Genomic DNA, 20544 nt, shown 5'->3' on the forward strand with positions numbered 1-20544 from the left:
ACCCAATCCACCGCGGCGTCCATGCTCAACTCACCACACGCCCCACCGAGAATGAACCACATTATAGCGACCATGAGAAGGTTACCCCATGTGATTCTACCCTCCCTAGCAACTGGACCAATTTGGTTGCTTAGGAGACCTGGCTGGAGTCACTCAGCACGCCCTGGGATTTGAACTAGCGAACTCCAGGGTGGTAGTCAGCATATTTACCACTGAGTGAAAATGGATACTTTTTTATTATTCTATTTTTTCTTCATTCATTTTATTAATACTGTTTCTTTTTTTATTTTATTTTGATTTTGGGGTGAAATGTGACCCAGACATTTCTTTGTAATATTTACCCATCTATGTAGAATAGTTATTTTTAGTCAAAATGGGAACAAACTTGATGTATGCATAACTTGAAGCATGTGTGATGACAAGCACATCTTCCATAAATGTTTTAGGCATTACACAAATGCATCATGGGAGAGTGCAAAGAACCTTGATGAAAATGATGAAAAGCACAAAAGAATCACAAACCTGGAAAATCATGACATTTCAAAGTCATTGCTTATTGTGAAATATGAGCTTCCTGTCATCCAATTTCCTTTTGTTCAACTATAGGTTGTTTCCAACAACGGTTTCTCTGAGGTGAAGTCTCATGTGTTATTTTTGGAGATTAGCTTTCATGGCCATGACACAGAATTTTTCACAGAAATAGTGAATATACATATTATTAAAAAGACAAAATGTAAAGGATAAATTAGTCGAAAAATAAAAATGTCCTCATTTACTTACCTCCACATCTTTCCAACCCCATTTGACTATGAATGACTATGAAAGAGTGTGAATAAATAATGACATAAATAAATTTTGGGGTAAAAAATTCCTTTAAAAACAAAACAAATCACCCCAAACAGTTCATTATAATGTCTTTTTGATGAGACAAATGCTTCAGCCTCATATGTTACAGAACAACGCTGCAAGATATCTACTCTTGCTGCTGAAACTCACTGTGCCAACTCTTAATCAACTTAGTCAGGCTATAACCACAGCAAAGAGAGAGAACAGTTGGATTAAGAGAATTAAGACATTACCCAATGTTTTAATGAAATAGCAATAAAACTTCTCTGTTAATTTATCAAATAATCACTCACAGAATGCCAGACAGCAGAAGCCTGACACTGCATTCGTTTTCAATTTCATTTGAGTGGCAAATGGACGGGTTTGGAGAGGACATGAAAGAAACAGATGGGTGTGATGGAGAGAATAAAGAGGGATTAAAAAAGCATGCAATCTATCATCTACCATTCTTTTCATGTTTTTAAGGGTCATGAGGTGCCCTGAAATCGTACCTGACATTAAAAACTCATATTCTAATGCACTTTAATAATAACAAAGCAGACAATAAATCTACTATGTAAGTGCTATTGAAGACTGGAGGCTTGCTTGATTATGCCCAATGTTGGCAAGTGAATGCAGTTCATTACATGTACACATTACATATTAGTTTTATTAAGCAGATATTTAAATGCACCGTGATTAGAATGCATCTCAGGTGCTAAACAAATAAAATCGCATAAGAAAAGGCAAGCATCATGACACCAAAAAAAAAGCAGCTACATCTAAGAAAGAGAGAGAACATCTTATGAATCTACATAAAGATTAAATCCTCATATGCACCAGATGAGGGAATATTGACCTGCTTACAATCTGTTAACATGCTAATCAGGTGTAATCGACTCGGTTCCAATTAACTGTCTGCGATCAATCAGCTTAATTATTCGGAGAGCATCGCTCGTGGGCTGAAGGAACCAAATAACAGGCGTAATTGAAGTAATGGACACTGATCATTCCATGTGTTCTAATTAGTATAGATATCTAATTATTATTGTCCAATTGTTCCCAGTCTATTCTATTCTATTCTATTCTATTCAGGGTTGTGTACCATTCAGACTTGAATTGACAATGCTTTTTAATGTCCAGTTCCACATACACAACATATAGGATATTTGCAGAAACATATATGATATTAGTAATTAATATGAGAAATACCACCAATAGAAATTTGTATTACATTTATTTAATTGTATTTTTTATTATATTTAATGCATTCACTTTCATTTTATGGACCATGGTAGAAGAACACTTCATTTGCTAGAATGTTCTATTCTATTCTTTCTTTGTACTTGTACTGGCATGTTTATCTGCAGAAAGAAGTTGGCTGCACAGCTGTTTAAACTTAAATTTGCTGTTTGACTGCGGTCTGGCAAATAGTGAAGGACTTTACAGGCCCTCGTACTCCATAGCAACAAACTACAGGGCTTGCTGCACAAGTCTGCAAAGAGAACACTTCCTAATAGTATTTACCTACAGAAACCACACTGACATCACAATACTGACCACACTATTGACCATTATGCTACTGAGCTACTAAAAGCACACAACTAACTAACTGACACCAAGCTATGCAATACAACTCTGTGACGAGGAGGAGGGCATGGCCTGGCCGGAGAGCCAGAGGCACCAGTTCGAGAGAGAGAGACGCACACGGCAGCGTTGTGTGTGTCTGTGTGTCTTATGTTTTATGTTGTTTTAAGTTGAGTTTTACATTAAAAGATTATGTTGACTGTTCAGCTGGTTCCCGCCTCCTCCTCACCTGTCCTTTAACTGTTACAGTGGTGCTGAAACCCGGGAAGGAGGAGGGATGTGCTGTCGCGGAGCCCTCGCCGCTGCCGTCCGCCATAGGAGCAGCCGCAGCTGTCTGCCTGGGGACAGAGGGATCGCTGCCATCCGCTGAGAGCCGGAGGAACCACTGCCGTCTGCCGAGAAGGGGAGGAGCGGTTCCATCCAACAGGGGTCGGAGGGCTCACTGCCATCCGCCGGGTGAGGAGCGAGCTGTCACCCGCCAGAGGGCGGAGGAGCAGTTGAGGACCGGGTGACAGCGTGTCCGGGGACCAGCGAGCATGTTTTTCTCTCTCTCTCTCTCTGTTTGTCTCCTGCTCACCCTTTCCCTCTCCCCACGTCTCCCTTTCGTCTCTCCCCCAGATTCCCAGGAGGCGGGGTGGACCACCAGCTGACAGAACGGCCGAAAGGGCAGCATTTCCACTCCAGAGATGGAGGGGTGGGGGGTGAGGGGGTGTAGGACAGTCCGGTGGTGCTCCGGTCTGAATCGGGCAGGGGAGGAGTGTGACAAGGAGGAGGGCGTGGCCAGGCCGTGAGGGTGCAGGGCTGGCGCCAAATCAGATGATCAGCAGGAGAGCGAGATAAAGGGGATCCGGAGGCACCAGTTCGAGAGAGTGAGAGTGAGAGAGAGAGAGAGAGAGAGAGAGACTCACGCGGCAGCATTGTGTGTGTCTTTGTGTCTTAAGTTTTATGTTGTTTTAAGTTGAGTTTTACATTAAAAGTTTATGTTGACTGTTCAACCGGTTCCCACCTCCTCCTTGCCCATCCTTTAACTGTTACAAACTCACTTGTAAAACTTATTCTGTCAGGCTTAAACCAGCTAAGACCAGGCAACCAGCTTTGGCTGGTTTTAGCTGGGGGGGGGGGTCAGCAGGAAAGTATGTTGCCATAGTCACTTGCTTTGCACCACATTTAGTGGACTGTTCAATACAAACAAAAGTCAGTGTAAAATAAAGCTTTCATTTTGTTGTTGTTGTAACAAAAGAATCCCAGTCCGACTGTTTGCAGTATCACCCTGAGATGTACAGTATACTCTATAAATTAACTCTAGTAATACAGGACACATTGTTGCATTAAATAGTTATTAAATATTCAACATGGATCTATTTACAGCTTCATAAAGAATCGTCAAGGGAGCAATAATTAAATGCCATCTATGGGATCCAGAAGCCCTGGCCTGAGACTCCATCACACACACACACACACACACACACACACACACACACACACACACACATACACACACACCTGTAATTACTACCACTGGTGATAATAGTACAGCTTCATAACCTTTTCTTAATGGTTGTGAGACCAATCACCTCCCAGGTCACAGTGTCATTAGATCCATTAGAGATCACAGTTAGATTAGAGCGAGAAACCCAGCAGAGCAGGATTAAGAGACAGTGGCTGGGTGGTTGAAGACATAGGGTGATGAAGAGTATATGAGCGCACAGTGATGCTTGGCTAATCAGAATGCAGAGCTGAGGAAAGACACCACATTTCACAGAGCTGCCTTGTGGAAAGAATGTAAGCCAGAAAAAGACGCTGTCTGAAAATCTCTCTCCATCTGTCTTACTCTGTGATCTCAGTGCTGAACTTGCTGACGGGAGACGTTCATTAAATTTCACTGATTAATTGATCAGTTTTCCTTTCCTAGCATTTTCCTTCATTTTTTAAATGGAGCACCAAAGCTCAAGGCAAAAATGCCCCTGAAAGTGGAAAAAAGGAGGACATTTCCAGTATATACTGTACTGTAACTGTATATATGATGTGTGTCCCCACATTTAAATATATATATATATATATATATATATATATATATATATATATATATATATATATATATATATATATATGATATTTAGTTTATTAAAGTATATAATTTTTAAGAAGCACAATTTATGATACCATTGTTGTCAGATTTTGATGATTTGAAATATATTATTTGACTGTAATCTTGACCAACAGTTTTGGAGATTTCTGTCTTTCCCCATTCAATTAGATAGGGGCTTTATAGTCATGTCCACAGTAATATGCTTATGTTAAAAATTCATTGATTTTGCAACTTGTACACCTCTCATCCACACTGAAACAGTGACAAGAAAAATGACATTAGAAAAATTAAAACTGAGTTTTCTAACAAAAACGGATTAGTGTTGACATAGCCTTAAGGCCCAAACTTTCTCTACGCAAGTTCATGAATGCAGACGCTTCTAGCCAAGCAAGCGCGATTACATGCGTTGTTGCATTCTAAAATAACAATTCATAACACAACGCAAGTATGCATTGCATTCTCAACGTTGCCACAAGAGGCACTATAGCAAGATTAGCATGAGCTGTCCACTTCTAAGGTGAGTTTTCTCTTTCAGCTCAGCAACTGTTATGGCGGAGCAACAGTTTTCAGAGTATATTTCTGAACAAGTGGGTTAAAGTCAATATATGTATAGCAACTTACCTGAATAATAACACATACAGTTTATTGGCACAGACATTTGAAGGTAACTCTATTGCCCCCTTGAGTACTGAGGTTTGTTACCACCACAATAACGCAAGAACGCATATAAAGCATGTTCAACTGGACCGTGTGTTTGTGTAACTGGTCCTGCTCGACCTACTCCGAGTGGGATTCGAACCGGCATCAGCCGGCATGGGAGGCGGGCACGCTAATGAGGAGGCTAAAGGCTACAGGCCCTAGCGTCAGTTGCTAGTATGCCTCTTGAGGCCAGGGGAGTGAGATTTACACACACTGCACAGCTATCACGTACCAGCTGTTCCCATTACATTGGCAATGCAGTGACCAAGCACTCACATCTGTATATGCCTGAAGTATGTTAATGTATTATACATAAGTATGCGTATAGTATGTTTCTCGCCTTAGTCTTGCATTGCCAGACCTTTGACTTGACGGCACAATTTATTGACTGTATTTCATGTTAAACTGCCAAGAACTGCCCACTTTAAAAGAAAGTCATTTGACTTACACATAAAGCAATCAATCACAGTAGATTTCTCATTATGTGGCATTTAGGGGCGGGGTTATCTGAGATATATTATACCAACATAAAATACCAGCGAGGAAAAACATTTTTAATTATGGAGCTGCAGTTTCCATGAGCGATTGCACAGAAAACACACACAAACATGTATGTTGATTTTAGAGGGAACAAGCACAAGCCTCATTTTTCAGACTGAGAATTTCTTTATGACATATTTGACATAAATGGATGACATGCTGTGTGTTTATATAAGGGGAAAATGCCCTCATAAGGTAAAACAAAACAGAAATCAATTCCAAGAGGCAAATATTGGTCCTTAATAAAAAAAAAGTTAATTTGTGACGCTGCCCAGCACACATCGGTCCGATCCATAAATATCACATGAGACTGACAGGGATGTAACAGATGGATAGATGCAGTGAGTGAAATGAAGGAAGGATAGAAGGATGTTATAAAGGGCAGGTGAGGTGAAAGAGAACAAAGAGAATGAAAAATGAGGATGATAAAAAATGCCATTAACGGTTCTCTCCCCAGAGAGATGTTCTAAAGAAAATGGGAGAGATGGCGATCTCATCCAGACAAAAACAAACAGCTGGATGTGGGAGAGAGAGAGAAAGAGAGAGAGAGAGAGAGAGAGAGAGAGAGAGAGAGAGGAGAGATAGCTGGATGGATGGATGAACATACTGTATGGAGTGAAGTGAACAATGAATGATTGAATTAATTAATTAAGGGGTCAACATTTAATAAAATAGCTTTTACAACCCAGATGAAAAAAAAAATTAAACCAGCCTTAACTGGATTGCTGGTTTTCTCTGGTTTAAGCTGGTCTCCCACCCTGGCCAAGCTGGTGCTCAACTGGTCTCCTATAACCAAACCAGCTGAAAGGAATATTCCGGGTTCAATACTAGTTAAGCTCAATCGACAGCTTTTGTGGCATGTTAATCACTACAAAAATTAATATTGACTTGTCCCTACTTTTCTTTAAAAAAAAGAAAAAAACGAGGTTACAGTGAGGCACTTACAATAGAAGTGAATCTGTAAATGTTAAAATACTCACTGTTTCAAAAGTATAAACACAAGACAAAAACAATATGCATGTTAACATGATTTTAGTGATAAAATCGCTTATTAAAATTTATAAAAGTTATATCCAATCTTACAACTTTGTTGCCATGATGACGTAACACTGTAAACCCTAAAACAAACATTTAAACAACATTTTGGCTCAAATAATACACAAGTTTTAACAGAGGAATTAATGTAAGAGCTTTTATAAAATTATAAGCTTCACATTTCTGCTTTTAAATCCTCCAAAAATTGGCCCCATTGACTTCTATTGTAAGTTCCTCACTGTAACTTCGAGTTTTGCTTTTTTAAAAGAAAAGGAGGGACACTTACTGTATATTGCAAATACGTTCTTTATAAACATTAATTTTATATGCAATTTAGTTTTTCAGGTAAATGTATTTTGTTTTTAAGGATGCTTAGATATGTTTATTGGAAACAATTACTTTTTGCAGCAAGTCAGTTAATGATCAATACATTCTGCACAATCAGTTTAACAAGTTATGTAACACTGCATGTTTTGCCTCAATAATCTCCCTGATGCTCGGGCTCGGGTTACTGTATGTGTGAGCTCAACTGAGTCAATGTTTGACAATCCCAATGAAATTCTGACTTTTCTTTCTGTTACATGCTGTCAGATCTGGAGAACATCACCACGTCTTTCGACCTCTGCTTTAGCGGACTAAAAAAGACAGACGGTGCTTACAAAAGAAGTTTGTGTGGGTACATTTCTGACCCGGCCCCGCCCTCCTCCTCATCACACTCCTCCATCGCCCAACTCAGGCCGGGGAAACCCCTCCCTTCCTGGAGGGGGGGTGTTGCCCTTCTGGCCGTGCCTGCCGGCAGGTCTTCCCCTCCTTTAGAGCCCTGGAAGAGACGAGGGGAGGGAAAGTGGAGAGGGAAAGAGCGAGGCGAAGCAACAGAGAGAGAGAAGAACTTGCTTGCCGGCTCCTGGACATGCTGTCACCCGGCCCTCAACCGCTCCTCCGCCCTCTGGTGGACGCCAGCTTGCTCCTCTCCCACAGGATGGCAGCATGTCCTCTGTCCCCTGGCAGATGGAACCGCTCCTCCCCTTCTTCGGCAGACGGCAGTGGTTCCTCCGGCTCTTGGCGGCTGGCAGCGACCCCTTCGTCCCCAGGCAGACGGCCGCGGCTGTTCCCTTGGCGGATGGCAGCAGCGAGGACTCCGCGACAGCGCATCCCTCCTCCCTCCCGGGTTTCAGTACCAATGAAACAGGTAAAGGTTGGGTAAGGAGGAGGCGGGAACTGGCTAAACAGTCAACATAAAGTTTTACGATAAAACTCAACATAAAACAAACATAAACAAACACAGACACACATGCAACTCAGCCGCGTGCGTCTCTCTCTCTCTCTAACTGGCGCTTCCGGCACGTCTTTATCCCCCTCCCGGCTGATTAGCCCGATTCAGGGCTGGCCGTGTGTCCTCACGACCCAGCCCCGCCCTCCTCCTTGTCACAAGTACATCCCAAGAAATCTCAGAAAAATGTCTGTATGAAACATATGTATAAACTCCAGCCACTTTTCTTGCATCTACCTCTCGCGTTGACGTGTTCTTATTAACGTGACCATCCCTTCAAAGACAATTACCCTCCAATGTTAGAGCTATAGGGGGCTGAAAGGTGATAATGGGCATTCACAACTCACTTTTTAAGGGTTTTTTACTGGAAATTCTGTTTGGAACAACCTACAACATAGATTGTGCACCCTTTGAAGTGCCCTGCGAGGGCATCATCAGTGCAGGTGAGAACACAGCTATGTGTGGTGAAGAGATGTAGGGGGAGGGTGACTTTTTGTTCTAGACAGTATTTGATTGGATAAAGTTTCTCAGACTCTGTGATGTTATGATTTTGCCCAGGGTTTTTTTTTTTTTTTAAGCTGGAAGAGAGAAACTATAGACTTTAAATGCTCATATTTTCTGAAAACATATTTCAGAATGGTGCCAAAATCTAAAATCATCCAGTGAGTGGCAGTTCTGTTGAAAGAATTAAAGAGGTCATCGGAGAATGGCCAGACTGGTTCGAGCTGACAGAAAGGCTACAGTAACTCAGATAACCACTCTGTACAATTGTAGTGAGAAGAAAAGCATCTCTGAATGCACAACACATCGAACCTTGAGGCGGATGGGCTACAACAGCAGAAGACAGCGTTGGGTACTTTATTAGGACCATAGTATTCCTAATAAAGCACTCAGTGAGTGTAAATTACCTTAAAGCTAATGGATTTGGACTAAATGCAGCAAAACTTTAATTTTGATTTCACGGGTTCTTTAATGGTACAGACTTATGAAGAAAACTCTAACGCCCCCTTGAGTTCTAAAGTTTGTTACCACCACAGTAACGCAAAAAGGCACGTTAAGCATGTTCAACTGGATCGCACGTTGGTCATGCGCTCCCATCTGCAAAAGTGTGCTCCCTTATGCTGTTCCATATACATATGCTGTTATTTTTCTTCATGGAAAAGGATGGATTGGAAAAAAGGATTTTTGGGTGAACTATCCCTTGCCCAAAATAAATGGATACCAGTCGCATCAAATACAATTTTCTCTTATAAATTCATATACATTTTAACCAAACATCCTAATGCTGAAAACCAAAAAAAAAAAAAAAAAATTTGTGTCAATGTTATTTGTCAACTTCCATGTATCATTTATGATGTTCTATTATCTAATGGGAACACACAGTGACCCATACACACAAATGTTATGGAGTTGTTTTCATTCACAGTTTTTACACACACCAGCCCTTGTGATGAGTGGCAAACACAATTCAACTACAGGATGAGGTCATATCCATCCCAGAGAGAAAGACAGAGAGGGAACAGACAGTGTGTCCTGTTTTGTCCCTGGAGAATGTGGCATCTCTCTGCTCTCTGTCCCACCTGCATTTCCTGTGTCTGACATCACTTTACAGCCATACTAACCTATCTTTTTTTTATCTTCACTTTTTCAATACCCTGGTGTCCTTCGCTGTCTCTCTCTATCTGTCTCTGCCTGTAAAGCATACCTCGCTGAGTCCAGGTGAAACTGAATGAAAGATATGTGTTTGGACTTCGCTCGTGTTGTGTCCAGCAGTGTTGGGGAGTAACTAGTTACATGTAACGGTGTTATGTAATTTAATTACAAAATAAATGTAACTGTAATCTGTTACAGTTACTGAGAAAAAATGTGTAATTAAATTACAGTTACTTATGAAAATGTTAACAATACAAAGAGTGTTACATCTGAATATTTTCTGTAAAAAGCTAGGATATGTTGAATAATATTAATTTGTTGCTTTGCCTGTTTTCGATGTGCACAATGCCTCCTGCCATTTAAAGGCTGTTTAGTAAAGCGATGCTATTCTGATGCTTTTGATTGGTTCTCTTGTTTGAATTTGCAGCGCACCACGTCTGCCAATTACATCAATCCACATTGCCAATGAAAGCTTTAGGCTACAACCTGTCTGAGAGTTGCCACCATGGCAAGTGATAAAAATGTGTTCTAGTGCTGGAAATTTAAAAATCATTTCATCCAGAAATCAGAAAAGAGTGCAAATATAACAGTTCAGTGCAAAATATGTTTGCCAACTATTAAAATGCTATCGAAGGTTTCAATGTCGAACCTGAGGAAGCATCTGTAGGTATGCAACTTAGCCTATAGTTAACTGTAAGCAGTCATTAAATAAAGTAGTAAAGGCATTGCCTACTACCACCTGCCACACCATGCTACTAATGTGTATTCAAGATGTATTTTAGCTCTGTATTGCTTGGTGCATGTCCAGTAGTTTATTTAATGATGATAATCTCCATTCATAACAAATTAGCTAGTCTGCTAGCTAGCTAAAGACGTCTTTACCAGCCACACTTCTATTTATGAACACTTTGAGAGAAAATATATAGCTAACGTTCTTCCTCCTTGAATAAGGTTGATAACCATGTCAGATCTAATATTACAGTTATTTCAGCATTGTAGCATAACCTACATTAATTACTCACGAGGTCATCGAGTTGTGAAATTCAGGGCACCAACAGATTCCCCTGGCCAAAGCAACTTTACCACTAACCCATTTTAATTGGTATCTTTTGATTTTAAATTTTTATTTAACCTTAGAACGATCTCAAAGTAAAAAGAGGTGCTAAAGTCTGATTTTGTGGTGGCTGTGCTTTAAAATTAAATTATTATAATCTTAATTCAAGTGATGAAGGATTTTGAAAGTCTGACAGTAATCAGTGTTGAGTACTACTGTAAGGTTAACCCTTTAAATGTTTGAAAATGATTAACAGTTGAAAACATTTGTTAGAAATTTAGAAAAGTAATTAGTTACACTACTTATTACATTTTAAATAGGGTAACTTGTAATCTGTAACCTATTACATTTCCAAAGTAACCTTCCCAACACTGGTTTCCAGGCTCTGGTGTGGGAGACATGCTTCCATCACATTCTCAGATGCCGTTGCCTCACTGTTTTGTGCTCTGTTCAGTTAGTCTGACATTTCAGGTACACACTGTTCCAAAAAGGGGCGCCAGCAGAGCCCCTAACCTAACCCTTTCCCTAACCATGTGTAATGGTAACGCCACCTTTTGGAGTTGGCACAATCCGCTTTTGGAGTAATCCCACCCTCTTTTGGAGATTCAACCCCATTAAGACATCTCCGGCCTGCAGCTATACCTACTTGGGTTCTGCTGTGAGCTTTAAAAAAACTCTGAGATGGTGGTGAAAGTTTGACACTGTGAAGGCCTGCTTAAAGGCAGAGTCAGCACCAGGATGAAACATGTAAGATGGAATTTAAAAAAAATAAATTGTATACCTTTCAAATATAAAATCTGAGGGGGCATAGTGGTCTAAGTGAGCGGGCACAGCCCCCCATAGCACTGACGCTGGTCCCAACCAGACATGATGTGAAAAGATCCCAACGAGCAATTTGTCTGTCCGCACAGAACGCAAAAATATAGTCTGAAGATATTTGATGTTTAATGTGCTGTTACAAAAGGGGAAGGTTTTCGGACCAAAGAGCATTCACTGTGGGAAGGGCCACATTGTGAAACATTGTGTCTTGAAGCTACAATATTTGATGTAGTTATATATTTTAATAGATATTTTTATGATTTGAACAACCATGTGATGTTGGGTGCTTTCTTACTTTCTTTCTGCCTCTTTTCCATTCTGAATTCCCTCACTCTATTGCATCAAAACTGAGAGAGACAGAGAGAGAGAGAGAGAGAGAGGTCATGCTCTTTGACTGGTGTGAGTTGGCCCGACGGGGTTGTAAAGAGTTAAATGTGCAGCGCACTCCGCAACACAACACAACACAACAGAATCACTGCACGCATTACTCTTGGCTAAGAGAGAACAAAACAAGAGAAAAACATGAGCGGCATGCTGTTGGAGCACGTGTCCAGGTCCTGCTCTGTCATGATGACCATATGAAAGCCTATGGGCTTTATTTTCTGACCAGCAGGATGAACAATATGACAGAGAGAGAGAGAGAGAGAGAGAGAGAGAGAAAGAAAATATATCACTCTGTCCAACCCTGACATGACCTCTCCAGAGTGTGTATAAGCTCTTGCCATGTTTAAACATCAAGGTGGGATTTCCATTAATTTAAAGCTTTTTATTAAGCCAATTATATTCACTATATATAGCATTTTAAGATTTTTACTTGATTATTTTTTAACTAGAACTAGTGGTGCTTGCCCATGCAAAACTCACCACCACAATGCAGCATAGCACAAGAAAATCAACATGTTGCTTCTGAAAGTTCATTACCTTGAAATCAACCCCACTGAGCTGAATTACTGACAAGTGCCATCCCCCATCAGACATCTCACAAGTTCACTGGTTTATAAAGTCCTGGAGCTCATTATGGTAAACTGATTTGGCGTGCTGCCTATAGTTAAGGTGTTTTACTCTACTGATGGTTAGGTTTAGGATTTGGGTTAGGGGGAAGAGTAAATAAAACATGCAATCCTGTCGACTGTATTACATCATTGACAACTAAAAATACAGCTCGCTTTTGGCACCACTTGGTGGACATTTCACATGGAAACACATGCCCATACGTTTCACAACACTTCCATCTTTGGCCACTGGGGGCAGCATACTTTTCGCCTCAACTAGCCACATGATTTGACTAGCCACATGAATAGTTCACCTTTACTCACCCTTATGCCATCCCAGATGTGTATGACTTTCTTTCATCTGCTGAACACAAATGAAGATTATTAGAAGAATTTCTTAGCTCTTTTGGTCCATTCAATGCAAGTGAATGGGTGCCAAAATTCTGAAGCAGTGGTTAAATCAATATCTTCAGAAGCAATATGATAGATGTGGGTGAGAAACAGATCACTTTTACATTCTTCTTCTTGTGTTTTTGTTGATTAACCTTTTCAGGAATATCGCCCCCTACTGGGCAGGGAGCAGAATTTCAAGCAAACCAAATACTGATCGGTTTCTCACTCACACCAATCATTTCACTTCAGAAAATATGGATTAAAACACTCGAGTCGTATGCATTATGATGCCTTTATGTGCTTTTTGGAGCATCACAATTTTGGCACCCATTCACTTGTATTGTATTGTGTGGACCTACAGAGCTGAAATGTTCTTCAAAAAATCATAATTTGTGTTCTGCAGAAGACAGAAAGTCATACACATCTGGGATGGCATGAGGGTGAGTAAATGATGAGAGAATTTTCATTTTTGGGTGAACTATTCCTTTAAGGTTAGGGGTTTTGCACAATTATGACCAATAGCAGTAGTGATGCCCTTTAGTAAGATGTTACCCTTGGGAGGTCCCCACAACGTAGGTGAGGACATGTAGTCCCAACAACGATCTCAAAAATCTGCTCATTTCTCATTACTTTTTCCACATATGTAATACTAATTTCACTTCCAAAACTGTCATCTGAACAACCAGTCCCAGCATGCTCTGGCCAGAAGAAACATTCGTTCTATCAAAAGTTATACATGTTTTTCAGCAAGTTTGGATCACAAACTGGAACGGCTCGGCTTTCTGCTCGTGGCCCATAATTTCACAGAAAAGTAGAGTGGGATCATCTTAGCAAAGAGAGAGAGAGGAGCCCCGTCATGACGACAGATGAATCGACCAACTGCACGACACCTGCTCCCACGGCGACGGGCTGCTGGCCAATGGGAGCGAGAGGGTGGGCGCAGTGGAGGTCTCGGCACTGAGTGTGTGTATGCATTTGTATAAGTGTCAGCAGGCTCTGAATTTGTTCTTGTTCGTCATACTGGTGTTGCACAAAATTACTAAGCACAAGCCAGGTTAAACGGTAAGGAACAGGGTATCATAGTAAAGTATCAGACTAGACATGGATGCAAGATGTGATGCCCTGCTTTAATTCTAAATTCTGAGCCAGTTATAACCTGACGTTATAATTTTCATAGACGTGGAGAAAACATAGAACAAAAAATGGCCTTAAAATGGTGAAATGATTGAAAATAAAGAGCTTTCCTGATATTCATAACTTTTGGATGGATGCATGGATGGATGGATGGCTGAAATAGAAAACCCTACAGGTTCCCTCTGTATACACATGCTCTCATATCTGTCCCTTAATTATTAGAGCAATCATTTGCATGTTCGTTTTGGAAATAAATACGAGCAGCATCAATGCAGAGGAGCTTGAAAATTTTATTCACAAGCATTCACTTTGCTTTAATTCAATAGGAACTGCTTCAGGGCAGGGGATGTTGACTACACACACACACAGCATCATTTAAAAGATAGAGCAGGACTTCCTCTGTGTGTGTGTATGTGACTGCAGTAACTGCAACAGTAACTGATTTAAACTCTTACTCGCATCTGAATGTGTTGAGCACACACACAGTATTGACTACCAGCCAGCAATGGCAGACACACAGTCCTGGGACAATTTTATTTGCGATAGTGCAGTCAAGCAGGAAACTAAAAAAATAAAGAAATAAGAGCACACGAGAGGAGAGGAGAGGCTGTGGAGACTGAGGCTGACTGATGTGTGAATACGATGAGAAGGTCAAACAGCACGAGTACACACATGCGGCTGCCTCCACGTCTGCAGATTGCATGTATGTCTTCAGTTCAGACTCAGAGGATTCCAATACTGATGAGGATTAGAAATGATTGCACTCTACCTCCTTCTTTAACATATGTATGTGTCTGTAAAGCTTGATGACAATTAAATGTTAATTATTTAATGAATCAAGAGATGCCTCAAGATTTCCTCCTTGAAGAGTCAGGATTCATCTATTAATCCAGAGGCAAGATAGTGCATGCATGGCACACTGTATTTAGTGGATTCAGAGACTAAGTACAGAACAGCTTACTACAGTAATACTCTGCAGTATAAAGTAAATTTTAGGGTTTCAAACCCATTTGAGCAATGAATTTCCCTGATGTTTCCTGTTGTACATGATTACTGGATAAGTATTTTTAGAAATTATTTTACAGAGACTGCACTCACAAAGATCAATTTCTAGCTGATTAAATATTTTAGAGCTGATCATAACAAAAATAAATAAATATATATACTGTATATTGACTACAAATAATTCCATATCTTTTAAAGATTTTTTTCAAATTCATGACATATCCATTCATTCATTTTCAACTGGAAATCACAATTTTAAAAGACAATTTTACAAAAATGTGTATTCAACATGCAAAATAGCTCTTTTTATGTCTGAAATCATGACTATGCCACTCACTAAATTAAACATGCAACATAATGGCATCATTTGACAACAATGTTTATAAAATACAATCATCTCAATGAGAATTCACAGCATTGTGAATTTCGCATGATGACGTATCGGTGGCGTTCAAGTTTGGTAAAGTTTGACAAGCGAATTCGCTGCATTGACCAATACACCAACAAGGTTCACCAGCCTCTGTGTGGGTGGTGCTTCACAGACAGCTACACCAAATATTCCAAATGGACAAGGATATAATTTTAGCAGTGAGTTTCTTTTCAACTTCACTCTCACAGAGAATAATGTGCAGCATTGAAAAGAGGATGCTTGGGAATTAGTTTTTTGCTGGTTTCATACACACTCAACGTCCGCCCACGCCTTCATCGCCCACGGAATTTTGCAGTGCAAAGGAAAATGTGACCGAGACTTTATAAGGGATGGGCAGCAACCTCAGTATTAAGACATAACTTCAATCATTTTGGTTGCTTCCCTTAAAAAAAAAAAAAAGCCTGCCCTCCAAAGCCACATTAGCCAACCCGATGTTTTGCAATACCATCACACAATATGATTGACAAAAAGAGGGCGTTTCTGATTGGCTATCGTAAACACGAATTCAGGCATCAGCAAGGACGTAAGAACTGGGTATACTTTGGTTTTCCATGTTGCTGATGGCTCCGCGCACAGTATGCGTGACGTAAATTTCGTCATCAGCCAGTCTGCACAGCCTGACCGCGCGTAGCCCAGATTTTCTCGACCCGCGGACGCGGTCATCATCTGTGAGCATCATTGACGCATGCGCCGGCCATTGACTCTACTAAAAGAGTAGCACAAAGCAATCATAGTACGCATTCGTCGAACGCGTCCATCTGCACTCAGGGTCAATGGAGTATACTCAGGTAAGCAACGCGGATGAACGGGCACGATCCGATCCGGAACGCATACAATTGAAGTATACCAGGGCCTTTAGTCCATTTAACACTGGGACACTAATGATTGAATTGACTTGCTTTTTTTTTTAGTCTAGAACAGTCACAGAGACAGGTGTGATTTCTCTGGATACCTATGCAGAGATTATTTAGCAGAGATGGACACATCTATTGAAATTAATGAGAGAAATTGGAACACTCATCCAAGGAGCTCTGAGTGCCCAATGGTCAACAAATGTAGAAAAGAAGTCCCGCCTTACAGTTAAAAGAGACAATCACCTTTTAGATACAGACATCACCTGCCAATCACCTCTAGAATGTGCATGCGCATTAGTCAAGTAATTTTTATTTGTATAGCGCCTTTCACAACACACATCGTTTCAAAGCAGCTTTACAGAAAATCATGCATTAACAGAAAATGAAACCTTAATATCTACAAAGTCTTAGAGTTATCATTGTGTAGTTTGATCAAATACAATTATGAAGTGTGTATAAAAATAAGTATTTAAATAATAAGTGTATTTAGAAACCCAGTGAGCAAGCCGAAGGCGACTGTGGCAAGGAACACAAAACTCCATAAGATGTTTTTTAATGGAGAAAAATAACCTTGGGAGAAACCAGGCTCACTGTGGGGGCCAGTTCCCCTCTGGCTAACATCATGAATATAATGGCAATATTACTTATGTATTATGCAAGTCATGGTTTAAAATTATTAAACTAAGTAAGTGTTAAGGGCCAGTGTTTAAACAAAGATTTTGTAAGAAATGTAAGATTAATGACTAATGTCTTTGAAGTCCATCCTGGATTAACTGCAGAAGTTCACATAGAGGCAATTGTCCTTGTTAGTTGGCTGATGAAGGGTTTTGTTGGCAATTAATTGATAGTCTATGTATTCCATTATAAGAGTGTAGTCCATCATTAGACCGAGGTGATGCAGGCCGAGATCAGTGAGGTGCTTTGCAGTTCAACCGGCCGGTAATTTCGGTGAGGTCTATCCTAAATCCAAGGTTCAGGCAATGGCATATGAAGTATCCCATGTCTTATGGTTGGAGTTGGCATCAGTTCAGTTCAGTTAGCTATGCAAGGGGGGAAATTCTTTTTTTTTTTTAGCATAATATGAGGTAAAGAATCACAATTTATGATACCAATATTGTCAGATTATATTGCTGATTTGAAATATGTTCTTTGATCGTAATCTTGACCAACCATTTAAAAAAAAACAATTTTTTTATCCCTTTTTCTCTCAATTTGGAATGCCCATTTCCCACTACTTGGTAGGATCTCATGGTGGCACGGTTAATCACTTCAATCCGGGTGGCAGAGGACAAGTCTTAGTTGTCTCCGCTTCTGAGACAGTCAATCCACGCATTTTATCATGTGGCTCGTTGTGCATGACACCGCGGAGACTCCCAGCACTGGAGGCTCATGCTACTCTCCTCGATCCACACGCAATTTACCACGCGCCCCATTGAGAGCAAGAACCCCTAATTGCAACCACAAGGAGGTTACCCCATGTGACTCTACCCTCCCTAGCAACCGGGTCAATTTGGTTGCTTAGGAGATCTGGCTGGAATCACTTAGCACGCCCTGGATTCGAACTCGCGACTCCAGGGGTGGTAGCCAGCATCAATACTCACTGAGCTACCCAGGCCCCCTTGACCAACCGTTTTTGAGATTTTGGTCTCTCCATTCAAGCAGATAAGAGCTGCACTGGTATGACTGGAAAAAGCCTCCCGAAAGCATTCCAAAGATGGCCGACAGTGGACTGACTTGCTAGAAAGACTTTGACTTATGTCAGCGAAATCTGCCAAGTAAGGCAGACATTTTATGTGTGGTAAAAATCAAGCTAACAGTGCTTCCATGAGTGCTGTTTAACTTGCTCCAGCCAGGAACCGCTGTCATGTCTGCGTGTAATTTTTAATTCTGCATTAGTTAGCGCAGTGATTGGACGGAAGCGCAGTAGTGATTTGAACCACCATGCAAACCATGCAAAACCACTTCACTAGGAAAGCTCCGCAAAAAAAACAGAACACTTGAGGGGTAACATGTCACATGTTGTTCCAGGTACACACGCGAATATGCTGTTGTCAGGGCTCTCGGAGCCATTCACGTTAGAGGTCTGCCGGGTTCGGGTCAGTTTTTCAAGTAGGAGTTCAGTTTGTAATTTATAAAAAGGGGTCCGCTGCCCCCTTTGGCATATCGCGGCGCTGTTTTGTGGCCTGTTCTGCATAACGGGGCGGTTCATTTCAGCTTAGTCCCAGTTCTCCCGATGGCCAGTCCACCCCTGATCGGCCCCAAAGTGCGTCGGCCCACCGGGAAAATGCCCGGTGTGCCAGATTACCAACCTAGCCCTGACTGTGAAGAAACGTTCAGAATCTAATGACGCAGTAGCGTACTCTACCACCAATCAAAACTCAGAGTTTACGCACATACCTCATATTTTATGACATTGCTTCAACTTTCGTTTTTAAACTGGAAAGAACGAAATGGTTAAAAAATAAAGAAAAAAAATAACCACCTTACCCTTAACAATAAACAGAATAAGTGCTATAGTCTAATTGTTTTCAATGATGTGCAACCTCTACATATCTGTTAACATCTCATAAAATGTGTTTTGGGGATTTATGATCCTTTAAAAATAAAACAGTAGGCAGTAAGCAGTAAGATAGTATTCCGTCAACAAACACGAATGCTGATTTTAAACGGGAGGGGAGAAGAGAGGAAGGAACCTCCATCTGCAGAAAAACCGAGGAAACCCCGCCTGTTTGGTGGTGCATGCCCGTCAGGTCCCGAGTGTTACCCTGTGAGTGCCCGTTACGCATCCGCAACACACTGATGATATTTAACCTCTATTGGATAAGACCTGAAGGCACTGGTCTGGTTTATAAATATCAGATTCAGAATTTGAAGCAAATTACAACAGTGGTGCGTCCCGTTTATAAACTGCAATAACATCGTTTACGTAACCATCAGTACGAAAACATCACCAGCAGTCAGTTTACAAGGAAAGCAAATAATAATGGTTTTTGTGGTTGAAGACATGTCACAGAAGCAAAACAATGAAAGTGGACCAATGCACACATGGACTGCTTTCACACTTAATAAATAAAGAAGTGGCAACAGACACCAAGGGATGCCCACATGTGCCCATATAAAGTATAACGGCCATAAATAATTATTACAGTTCTGCATCAGTCATACAGGTTAAAGCCTGCATACAAAAGCAGCTGATAATGCACTACTGTAAAACTCCCCAAATACAGTCCAGGTTTGGTCATGTTGTCTAACGCAGGTATATTTAAATTAAATTCACACAGATGATAGAAATTCACTACTAATAAGCTACTTTGAGAACTATCAAACAAAATAGAATTATATTAGTTCCAGTACATCCGTTATTAGGGATGTGTATTCTTAATACTGTATCCAATAGTCTACAAAAGCATAAACTGAAGAAGAAAGGTTCTGACATTTAAAAGAAATATTGACTTCAATCCCACTGGCATGCACCATCATACTATACAACCAAACAGACAGTTTGTCAAGTTCAGGAACAACATGAGCTCGCCATCACTACGTACAGTAGTGCAATATCAATTCGAGGACATGTTTCATATATTGTCATACCTTATATCCTAGTTTGTTGTGTTGTTCAAGGCAGGCGTGGTTGTGAAGCGCATGTTGCTGCTGTGAAAAGCTTCTTCGCCTGCTCTGATTTCTCTCACTCTCTCGCTGAGGTTTGACTCTGCTGTAATTCACTCTCCCGTGCAATAGAAATACACTGGTGTGTTCACTCGCATCAGGCTGGCGCATGCTGGGTGGGAAGGGTGGTACGTGAACGAGCGTTGAGATCTGAACGCGAGAGCGCGCATTGTCAAAAAAAAAAAAAAAAAGAACAAAAAAGAAAAAGAAAGATACCTAAAGTCAGCGACTTAACTAATGATATTATTGCACAAATAAATGTTAAAAATAAACAAACGTTAAAAGAATCTAATTATTCTGCCACATCTATCTATCTATCTATCTATCTATCTATCTATCTATCTGTCTGTCTGTCTGTCTGTCTGTCTGTCTATCTCTCTGTCTGTCTATCTGTCTGTCTGTCTGTCTGTCTGTCTATCTCTCTGTCTGTCTATCTATCTGTCTGTCTGTCTGTCTGTCTGTCTATCTATCTCTTTGTCTGTCTGTCGGTCTGTCTGTC

The 20544-nt window shown here is 40.7% G+C and overlaps 1 protein-coding gene across 2 annotated transcripts in view; it reads right to left on the bottom strand.

The window, feature by feature from the left end:
- Positions 1-20237, bottom strand: part of LOC127429883 (sodium/calcium exchanger 2-like) — a 109877-nt gene extending 89640 nt beyond the window's left edge. For both annotated transcript variants that reach the window (XM_051679216.1, XM_051679215.1), the window contains exon 1: positions 19971-20237. The gene's annotated coding sequence lies outside the window, so the exon portion shown is untranslated. The remainder of the gene's footprint in view (positions 1-19970) is intronic.
- Positions 20238-20544: the final 307 nt, after the last annotated feature.

Source organism: Myxocyprinus asiaticus, chromosome 39 (assembly GCF_019703515.2).
Source record: "Myxocyprinus asiaticus isolate MX2 ecotype Aquarium Trade chromosome 39, UBuf_Myxa_2, whole genome shotgun sequence".
In the NCBI taxonomy this organism is placed as follows: domain Eukaryota; kingdom Metazoa; phylum Chordata; class Actinopteri; order Cypriniformes; family Catostomidae; genus Myxocyprinus; species Myxocyprinus asiaticus.